The sequence below is a fragment of the Chiloscyllium plagiosum genome, unplaced genomic scaffold, assembly GCF_037043375.1.
Source record: "Chiloscyllium plagiosum isolate Xiang-an unplaced genomic scaffold, Cpla_swu_hap1 HiC_scaffold_10, whole genome shotgun sequence".
NCBI lineage: Eukaryota > Metazoa > Chordata > Chondrichthyes > Orectolobiformes > Hemiscylliidae > Chiloscyllium > Chiloscyllium plagiosum.
The window spans coordinates 25,854,785-25,865,937 of NW_028270148.1; the positions used below are offsets into that span (position 1 = coordinate 25,854,785).

General features: G+C 42.5%; 1 protein-coding gene across 1 annotated transcript in view; it reads right to left on the bottom strand.

The window, feature by feature from the left end:
• The window catches only part of LOC122552683 (serine/threonine-protein kinase D3), a 436,133-nt gene extending 427,787 nt beyond the window's left edge, over positions 1-8,346 (bottom strand). The window contains exon 1 of the mRNA XM_087991221.1: positions 8,220-8,346. The gene's annotated coding sequence lies outside the window, so the exon portion shown is untranslated. The remainder of the gene's footprint in view (positions 1-8,219) is intronic.
• Between the last annotated feature and the right edge of the window lie 2,807 nt (positions 8,347-11,153).

Here is an 11,153-nt window from a genome sequence, read left to right on the forward strand (position 1 = left end):
CCAGCAACACATTATTTGACTTTCATTAATTGTGACATCTTTGAATAAATGCTATATTTTAACACAAAGATTTGCATTAATGGTCCATTTTGGGAAAAAAAGTAATCGACCTGAGCCGCTAAACCTACTTTACTGTTTCTCCACAGATGTTGATTAGATTACATACACTGTGGAAACATGATTTGGAGATGCCGGTGTTGGACTGGGGTGTACAAAGTTAAAAATCACACAACACCAGGTTATAGTCCAACAGGTTTAATTGGAAGCACACTAGCTTTCGGAGCGACGCTCCTTCATCACCTTACTATCACCTGATGAAGGAGCGTCGCTCCGAAAGCTAGTGTGCTTCCAATTAAACCTGTTGGACTATAACCTGGTGTGTGATTTTTAACTGTGGAAACAGGCCCTTCGGCCCAACCAGTCCACACTGACCCTCCAAAGATTAACCCATCTTGACCCATTTCCCTCTGACTAATGTACCTAACACTATGGGCAATTTATCATGGCCAATTCACCTAACCTGCACATCTTTGGACTGTGGGAGGAAACCAGAGCACCCGGAGGAAACCCACGCAGACACGAGGACAATGTGCAAACTCCACAGAGACAGACACAGAAAGCCCTGAGCTTTCACTATTTGGAGAGTTTTTGGTTTTCTGTTAGTTGCATCGGCGTGTTGAAGTCATTTCCCAATTTAGCCATAGGGTATTAATCTAGATGAAGAATCACACCAGGTCAGAGATTTAACAATTCAACGGGGTGCTGCATTTTGGAAAAGCGAATCAGAGCAGGACGTATACACTTAATGTTAAGGTCCGAGGGAGTGTTCTGAACAAAGAGACATGGGAGTGCAAGTTCATAATTCATAGTTCGCAGAGTCACAGATAGATAGGATAGAGCGTTGAGTAGAGGAGTTGGGAAGTTGCAACTGTGCAGGACATTGATTAGGCCACGTTTGGAATATTGCATGCAATTCTGGTCTACTTTCTATCCTGTGAAACTTGAAAGGGTTCAGAAAAGACTTACAAGGATGTTGCCAGGGTTGAAGGATTTGAACTATAGGGAGAGGCTGAACAGGCTGGGGCTGTTTTCCCTGGAGCAACTGAGAGGTCACCTTATAGAAGTTTGTAAAATCATGAAGGCATGGATAGGATAAATAGATCAGGTCTTTTCCCTTGGGTGGGGGTGGGGAGGGTGTCCAGAACGAGAGGGCATAGGTTCAGGGTGAGAGGGGGAAGATAAAAAAGGGACCTAAGGGACAATTTCTTCACGCAGAGGGAATGAGATCCAGAGGAAGTGGTGGAGAGTGGTACAATTACAGCATTTATCTGGATGGGTATTTGAATAGGAAGGGTTTAGAGGGATATGAGCCAAGTGCTGGCAAATAGAACTGGATTAGATTAGGATATCTGGTCAGCATGGACAAATTGGACCGAAGGGTCTGTTTCCATGTTGAACATCACTATGACTCTATTAAGAAAACATTAATGAAGGCTACTCTTATTACTTCAATGTGTGTTATCTAACAGAGGGAGGTAGTGTACTAAGCAAAAATGAGGACTGCACATGCTCGAAACCAAAGTTTAGATCAGAGTGGTGCTGGAAAAGCACAGCAGGTCACGCAGCATCCGAGGAGCAGGAAAATCGACGTTTCAGGCAAAAGCCCATCATCAGGAATAAAGACAGGAAGCCTCCAAGGTTGAGAGATTATTTGGGGGGGATGTGCTGGGGAGGAGGTAGCAAAGAGTACAATAGGTGAATGGGGGTGGGGATGGAGGTGATAGGTCAGAGAAGAGGGTGGGGGAAGATAGCAAAGGTATGTAGTGTACTGTCAGTTCATTATTCAATTGCTGCTTTATATCTCATGTTTTTCATTCACTCGGGGACGTGGGCTTTGCTAACTGGGCAAATAGATGGTGGCTCGTATACGCAATGAACTGCCGGAGGAGATGGCAGATGCTGGTATAGTTACAACATTTAAAAGACGTTTCGACAAGCACATGACTAAGAGAGGTTTAGAGGTCTCTGGGTCAAATGCAGGCAAATGGGACTACTTTAGTTTGAGAAACCTGGTCAGCATGGATGAGTTGGACCCAAGAGTCTGTGTCCATGCTGTATGATTCAGACTCTACTAGATGTTAGTTTTGTCTCAGTTACTTCACCTGGCTTAACAGCTGCTGTATCTTTGTCACCTTGATGCCTTTTGACCAATGCAGAATATCTCTCATTGTTTACTCCTTCGGTAGACTCTTTCCTTTGATTGTGACTATATACAGTTTGAGATAAAATGTTCCCTAATGTTGTCTAACTGGGAATTTCCAATCTCAGCACTGTTTCATCACCTGGCATCATATCAAACCATATGGCTTCCCTTCTATAGCACTATTTCTTTTAGCTTTACTATCATTCCACTCTGGCATCATGGTACATATTTTGCGTTCAAAAAACTGTTCAAATGGTCTCTTTCCTATCATTGGTAAGCCTAACATAGGTAGTAGGGGAAATTCTTGAATCCATTATCAAGGACTTTATAGCGGACCATTTAGAAAGCAGTGGCATGATCAGACAGAGTCAGTGTGGATTTATGAAGAGGATATCATGCTTGACAAATCTGTTGGAATTCTATGAAGATTAGATCAGATTAGATTGCTTACAATGTGGAAACAGGCCGTTCGGCCCAACCAGTCCACACCAACCCTCCAAAGAGTAACCCACCCAGACCTATTTCCCTCTGACAAATGCACCTAACACTATCGGCAAGTTATCATGGCCAATTCACCTGGCCTGCACATCTTTGAACTGTGGAAGGAAACCGGAGCACCCAGAGGAAACTCACGCAGACACGGGAAGAATGTGCAAATCCATACAGACAGTCGCCCAAGGTTGGAATCGAACCTGGGACCCTGGTGCTGTGAGGCAGCAGTGCTAACCACTGAGCCATCATGCCCCCCACTAAAGATATAACTAGTAGAGTTGACCAGGGGGAGCAAGTCAATATGGTATATTTCGACTTTCAGAAAGCGTTTGACAAAGTCCTACTTAAGAGACTTTTGTGCAAAATTAAAGCGAATGGGATTTGGGGAAGTGTATTGAAATGGATAGAAAACTGGTTGGCAGAGAGGAAACAAAGAGTAGGAACTAATGGATCCTTTTCAAATTAGCAGGCAGTAACTAGTGGGGTGCCACAGCCTTTCACAATATATATCAATGATTCGGATGAGGGAACAAAATGTAACATCTCAAAGTTTCTGGATGGTGCCAAATTGAGTGGGAGGCTGAACTGTGATGATGATGGAGAGATTCTTCGTCATGATCTAGCCAGGTTGGGTTGTTAGGTTATTTTTCTTACGATTCTTGAACATTTGATGCAACTGCAAAATGCCAACATCTGTGAACAATCAAAATTTATTAAGCAAGTACAAGCTTTGAACAGTGAGAACCTTTTCCCTTGTACAGTGATGGTTAGCACGAGGGGACATAGCTTTAAATCGCGGGGTGATAGATATCGGACAGATGTCAGAGGTAGTTTCTTTACTCAGAGAGTAGTAGGAGCATGGAATGCACTGTCTGCAACAGTAGTAGACTCATCAACTTTAAGGGCATTTAAATGGTTATTGGATAGGCAAATTAACAAGAATGGAATAGTGTAGGTTAGATGGGCTTCAGATTGGTTTCACAAGTTGTTGCAACATTGAGGGCCGAAGGGCCTGTACTGCACTATAATGTTCTATGTTCTTCACAATGCTTGCGAAGCATGTCAAGCAAGGCTCCCTAAACAAAGGGACCAGTTCTTCCTTTATTCAAAATGTTACATCACAGTCAGTAATGCCCACTAGACAACCCCAAACCACTCCCTCATTGACACATGCCACTCAAGACACAATGCAGTGACTTGACCATTTCACCTCCACACTCCCTGTTTAATAAAACCAGTTCTCTGTAATTACAAATCTTCTGCCAATTCACTCCTTATTCCCTGAATAAAGACAATGCTGTTGTATCAGGTCATCATACTTCTTGGGTTTTAAAAAGTGCTGGAAGTTTTAGCATGGTTTTCCCTGACAATTTTCAACAGGTTCAACTCTTGCAAGTTTGACTGGTATTATAAGCATCTTTGAATTTTGACCATAGACTGAACATAGATAACTAAAACATAAACCAGCAAAGAGGCATCACTTAATATTTCTGTAACAAACCTGGGTCTTGATTGACCCGTTATGTCATAATCATCAACCTTTTCCATCTACTGTCAGATATGAATAAATTATTGTTTAAGCTAAAATAACAAAGCTCAACAAGAGTTCTGACTAGACTTACGCAACTAAAAGACTGTTGCATTTAAAACCTGTAATAAGAACGTTTATCCCATTTTTAAAGTCTCAACTTCCCAACTCTATATATTAATCCAGTGTCTTCAGTCTCCACACTCACCTCAGAGTCCTGACCTTCAGGTGGGGGATTTCCCTTCGTAACAACCGGCCTAAGGCAGGGTGGTTGAGACAGACACAGTAGTTACTTTTTATCTTATGCACTATGCTCCGGAGCCTCAAACCTCAGTATTAGTGGACTCTGACCTCTGAATTCCAGAGGGACTCTAACCTCCCTTTCCAGTAACTTATGGTTCTGAGGACTCAAACCTCTGAATTCAAGGGAGACGCTAGCCTCCCTTTCCAGTGAACTTATGACTCTGAAAGCGAACTCGGCATGCAAGTGCATAAGTTACCTCAGAGATTCCGTCGCCACAGAGTCCTAGGGCACAAGGGGTCGACTGAATGATAGGTTAAGGAGAGAGAGATCAAGGTATACACCGATGCTTTATTGGTGTGAGGCCTGAGGCGCAGAATACGGACATTAGACCGGAAGAGCATAAAACACTCATTAGGCTGCAACGAGACAATTGCCAATAGTTTTGGTTATGGCAATATCAGAAGGATATGATCACAATAGAGCACAAAAGAAATTTATGATCATTTTCCCAAGAATGGAATATTTGACTGAGAAAAGATTATAAAGGTTGAGTTTATTTCTTTGGAACAAAGTAAACTGAAGGGAGCTTTGAAAGAGGTGTATAAAATTGTGAGGAGCTAACATAAAGAATATAGTTCCGTTAACAGAGAGACAAAGTTGTATAGATTAAAAGTAATGGTAGAAAGATTAAAGGGAGTTGAGCCATCATTTCATTCAGTGGGTAGTGGAGTCTGGAAAGGATGATTGATGTCAAAGCCCTCACCACATTTGGATATCTACTGAGTTGCCACAACTTGGAGGACAGTGGATGAACAAGTGGTAGGTGGAATTTGATTAGGTAGCTCAGTTTATTCTGCCCAGGGCTGTAAAAAACTACAGAAAGCTGTGCACACAGCCCAGAGCATCATGGAAGCCAACCTCACATCCATGGACTCCATTTACACTTTTTTTTGCTGCAGAAAGGCTGCCAACATCATCAAAGGCCCCTCCCACCCTGAATATGCTCTCTTCCAAACTCTTCCATCAGGCAGAAGATAAAGAAGCTTGAACACAGGCAACAGCAGGTGCAAGAACAGCTTCTTACCTGTTGTCATTAGACTGCTGAATGGACATCTCTAAGTTCAAACGATGTTAATCTTGCTAATGTTGATCTTGCTTTGTGGGCCTCCTGTGCACCCTGCAACCTTGTATGCCTCGCTCTGTCTAAGCACCCTATGGTCTGTATGTCCTCGTTTGCTAAGATCTGACCAAACTATTTGCAAAACAAAGTTTTTCACTGTATTTAAATATATGTAACTATAATAAATCAAAATTTTTGCTAGCAAGACATGATGGGCTGAAGGGCCTCCTTTTATGCCATGAATCTTTCAATTTCCATGTAAATTGAAAGCCAATAAGTGATGGGTTACTTGGGAAGAATTTTCCTAAAACTTGGCAAGAAGGCCTAAGAATTTATAGAAAAAGCTTTTTGGGATCAATTCCTGCCATGTTCCTGTCACCTCATGAATTTTCCAAAGCTGGTTCCAGGAACATGATGGTCCAGCAGCATCAGGATAAATTAAGGTAATAATTTGCAATTAATTGTAGAAAGAATTTGAATTTTGCTGGTGGCACACGGGGAAGTCTGCTTTGTCTGCTGTCCATTTACAAGACATGAACACAGAGGGAGGGTTTGAGCATCATATGGTGTATATGCAGTGTTTACTTTGAAAAACGAAGTTGGCAATCGCCAGGCCATACACCCCAAAATACTTGTGTGAATCTATGCATTTCAAATGCAGACAGAACCAGCAGATAGTGCTAAGCAAGAGGGTTTGGTTATCAGTCCCATCATCCGTATCACAGTTTCAACTTATGTTCTCCTCCTCTGCACAGCGTCATACATCTTCAAGCACTCTAATTGATTATCCTGTGTCCCTTGGTTGCTTGTCATCCCAAATTGGACTATAAATGCAAAGATATAGAGGTTTATAAAATCATGAAGGGCATAGATAAGATGAATAACAGGGGTCTTTTCTAGAGGGTGGTGGAGTTCAAAACTGGAGGGCATAATTTTAAGGTGAGAGGAAAATGTTTTAGAAAGGGCATGAGGGACAATCTTTTTACACAGAGTGGTTCATGTGTGGAATGAACTGCCAGAAGAAGTGGTGGATGCAGGTATAGTTAAAACATTTAAAAGACATTTCAATAAGTACATAAATACAAAAGGTTTGGAGGGATACAGGCCGAGAGATACAGGCATGTGGGACTAGTTTAGAACATGGTCAGCACAGACTAGTTGGACCGAAGAGTCTGTATCCATACTGTATGATTCTATGATACTATTGCCTGCCAGTCAACCCCCTCTCATCAAAGCTAAGCCACTGGGTGCATTACAGGAGTGAATAGGGCTGGGACAGCTTTTGACTATTCTCAAAGAAGGAAAAATTCAACTTATTAACTCTATTTCTCTCGCCATAGATACTGCCAGATTTGCAGAGCATTTTTATCATTTTCTGTTTTATATTAAATGACTGGGATGCAAAGCACGCCATACTAGAAAATCTCAAGTCAGAAGAAATGATTTTGTTCCTTCAGCTTTGAAATATTCACTTTCCCCAGCCAACAATAACAATGTTAAAACAGAAAGTTTCAGCAATTCAGGCAGCATTTTGGAGAGAGGGAGCATGAACTTAACATTTCAGGTCATTCATTTTTCATCTGACCATAAATCTGAAATTTTCAATTTTAAAAGCATGCTGGCACATCTCTGTGACCTGATGCCTTTCAATGCAACATACATTATTGGACCATGACTGAAAATGATCAGAAGTTATTCGACAAATGCTACAAAGTTATTGAGAAAATGAAGGACAATTGGTATGAAAAAGGTGGTGGTAACAGGTATGAATTTAGCTAATGGATAGGAGGTGGAGAGTAGTAGTGACCTAGACTTGGGTGTACAGAGTATAATTTTGAAGTTTGAGCGCAGTACAAAACTTGGACACATTAAATTGTGACCAGGATAGTGGCAGACTTCAGTCTAGCTTTTAGTTAAAGACATAGATTGGTAAAATGGTCAGACATGTGGCAGTAGTAGTTTATAGTATGTAAGTATGAAGTTCATCCGACAATAAAATTTTCATCCTGTTATCTCTAGATTTGCTGTGCCAACACTTCTCTGGCTGTTCTTCCTCCCATTAGCTAGAAATCATCCAAAACTCTGCTGCCCATATATAGTCATATTCCCTTGTCTGCCTGTTTGCTGACCCAGGTTGGCTCTTGGTTAAGCTATGCCCTCACATGAAAATTGTTATTCTTGATTTTAAATCCTGATATGGTCTTACCCCTTTCCCCTTCTCCATCTGATCTGCTCCAACCCTACAGCTTGCCAAGATATCTGCAGTCCTCCAGTTCAGGCCTGTTTTGTGACTTCAGCTACCATACCTTCAGCTGGCAAGGGGCTGAATTCTGAAATTCCCCTCCCTAAAGCACTCTACATCTCTATTTATCTTTAATGCTATCAACAGTTTTTGGTCATTTTGTGTAGCTTGGTGTCAGAATTTGGTGATGTGCCTTAGGACCTTTTAGTATGTTAAAAGTGTTGTGTTTGGGGTATCCAAGATGGTGGCGATCTAGAAAGATCGCATAGCAGAGCTTTGCACCACAGCACAAGCGGAATGAATGTTTAACCTGCCTACCCGTACCATCGCAATATCCTGGGACTCTTGGAAGATCATGGAGTCCCAGGAAACTGTTAAAAATCAACTTACCTTGGTTTTCGGCATCCAGCGATGTTAAAGAAGGGAGGAGGAGCGTCCGAGGCCAGGCCCACAGCCCAGCCTGCAGGATCCTTGGATTCTATTCCTTACCAGGCCCTGGTGAAGGAGCTTGCGAAATCTCACAAGATGTTCGGTCAGCAGATAGAGGAGAAGCTGGCCCTGATCTCCATCATGCTGCAGAAGCATGAACAGCAGCTGGGAAACCTGGAGAAAAGAACAGATGAGGGAGAACACAGAGTCGCAGTGGTGGAACCTGATACTGCTTCCTCCAAGGATAGGATTCAAGCCCTGGAGACGCAGGTCTGTAAGTTGCTTGATCAAGTGGATGACCTCAAGTACAGGGGCAAACATATTCGGATCATCGGTCTACTGGAGGGTAAGGAAGTTGAGTGGCCAGTGGAATTTATTGAAAGCTGGTTGCCAAAATTCCTTAACTTGGAGGCTTGAAGATTGAGAGAGAGCTCACTGGGTCACGGAGATCAGGTCTGGACCAATGTCCTCATCCTATCTTGGTGCAGTTTCATCATTAGAGAGATAAGGAGAAAATCATGGAAGCTTCCAGAATTCAGGGGAAGGATCTGAAGGCCCTAGTATACGAGGCCTCTGAATCATGTTCTTCCAGGACTTCTCAGCAGCAGTGATCCAGGAAACAAAATCATATGTCGGTGTCAAGAGAAGACTGAGCGAGTTTGGGATCCAGTACTCTCTGAGGTATCCGGCGGTGCTTCAGATCACCTTAGGTGGATCTGTATATCTCAACACATTGGAGAAGGCAAGAGACTTTGTGGACAAATTAACCTAATCTGAACAATTTAGTATGTACAAATAGTAGTGTTGTTTGGGTATGCCTCTGTTTTTCTTTCAAAAAGAGAGGAAGTCCAGTCGGGGCTTTCTTTTCCTATCATTTTTAATTGGTAATAATCTGGTCTAAACTTTGTTTGGTGGGAGTTAAGATGCGTATTTTCAACTTCTAAGTTAAGTTAAGGATGGGTGGGGTACTTACCTTTTTTTCCCAAAATTTTTTATTCACATTGTTATTCCATGGTGTATTGTCTTTCTTTTCTGCTTGTGTTTGCAGTACGGCCAGGAGGAGGGAAAATGGTTTGGATGGCTAGATGCCTACATAGGGGTGGTTTATGCCCAGTTCATGTATTTAAATGCCCTGGCTGCAGTATTGGCAATGGGATGTATAGTTACCTCCTTTAGGTAGGGGGTGGGTTCCCCTATTCAGCGCCTTTTATATGTTGGTTTGATTTTTGGTTTTTGTTGTATATAATCTTTGATAGCTTTGTAAGGTTGTTAAATGTAGTGGTTTTAGTTTATGTAGTTTTTATGTTCGATGGATCTTGCAACACTAAGGCTCGGTGGTTTGTAGTTCGCATTCCTCCTCACTGGAAGCTAAATGTTACTACAGAAGGTATGGCTAATGACTTGGCGAAATGGTGTACCTGGAACATCAAGGGGAGTCACTCACCAACTGAGGTACTTTCGAGTCTTAGAAAAGTAAAGGTAGATATTGCTTTGTTACAGGAGACACACTTGGATGATAGGGAGCATTTGAAACTACAGCAGAATGGCTTTGATTGGGTTTACATTTCATCTTTTAATACCAGAAATAGAGGAGTTGCTATATTGGTTAGGAGGAATCTCCCATTTAAGTTACTAGACTGTGTTAATGACACACACGGGAGGTTTGTAATTCTCAAAGCCCTGACAAACGAGGAAGAATATGATGTTTTAAATGTTTATTGCCCTCCGGCCCATCCCCTCAAATTTCTGGTAGATGCATTCTCTAAATTGATCAGTCTCAAGTCCCGGCATATCATTATAGGGGGAGATTTTAAGTGTCTCATGGATCCCAGAGTAGACAGAGTGTCCAAAGGCCCCCGATACTCTCTGTACAGACTAAACAGTTAGTGGATCTGGTAGGGAGTTAGGGTTGTGGACGTCTGGAGGCGTCTACACCCTACAGGCAGGGATTTTACATTTTTTTCCAATCCACATAGATGTCACACCAGGATTGATGTTTTTCTGACCCCCATGGCAACCCTGGACTTGGTGGCATCTTGTACTTTTGGTAATATTACCATCTCCAATCATGCTCCAGTATACCTGTTGGTTAAGATTAAGGACATTACGGGGGCCTGACGCACTGGCGAATGAACCCTTTAATCCTTAGGGATAATAAGTTTGTGGAGTATTTCTCTTGGGAATTTCGGAGTTCCTAGACATTAACTCAGGCTCAGTTAGTAGCCCGTCCGTCCTTTGGGAAACTGCCAAAGCCTAAGCCAGGAGGTTTGTTATTTCCTACTCTGCCAGTAGGAGGTGGCAGAAGTACAAACAGCAACATCTCTGAGAAGCACAGAAGAAGGCAGCCGCAAAGGCTGACTTTGTCAGGCCCTCAATGGCCAGGCTACAGAGGATTACGGGGCTGCGGTCTGCATTGAATTCCGTGCTCACGCAGACAGCAAAGAAGGAGCTTACGTTCGTAAAACAAAGGTTATACGAGCATGGTGACAAGCCAGGCAAGTACCTAGCATATCTCACAGAAAAGGAGTGCCCCTCAAGCCATTATGTCGATTAGGGAAGGGTCTGGGAACCTAACATGTGATTCCAAAAAGATTAATGTGACATTCCAGAGATTTAACTCAAGGATCTGGACCTCCTGGGTGTGACCCCGAACAAGAGTCTTTTCTCAATGCCCCCTTATTAGAACAAGAGGTGCAAGAGAGTGGAAAGGCGCCCAGTCCTGATGGACTTCCCAGCGAATTCTATAAGGAATTTATAAACATATTGTCAGGCCCATTCCTCAACATGTTCAATGACTCGTACAGTCATGATTGTCTCCTGCCATCTCTAAGAGAGGCCAATATTTCACCCCGGAGGACTGTGCTCCGTACAGGCCCACTTCACTCTTAAATGTGG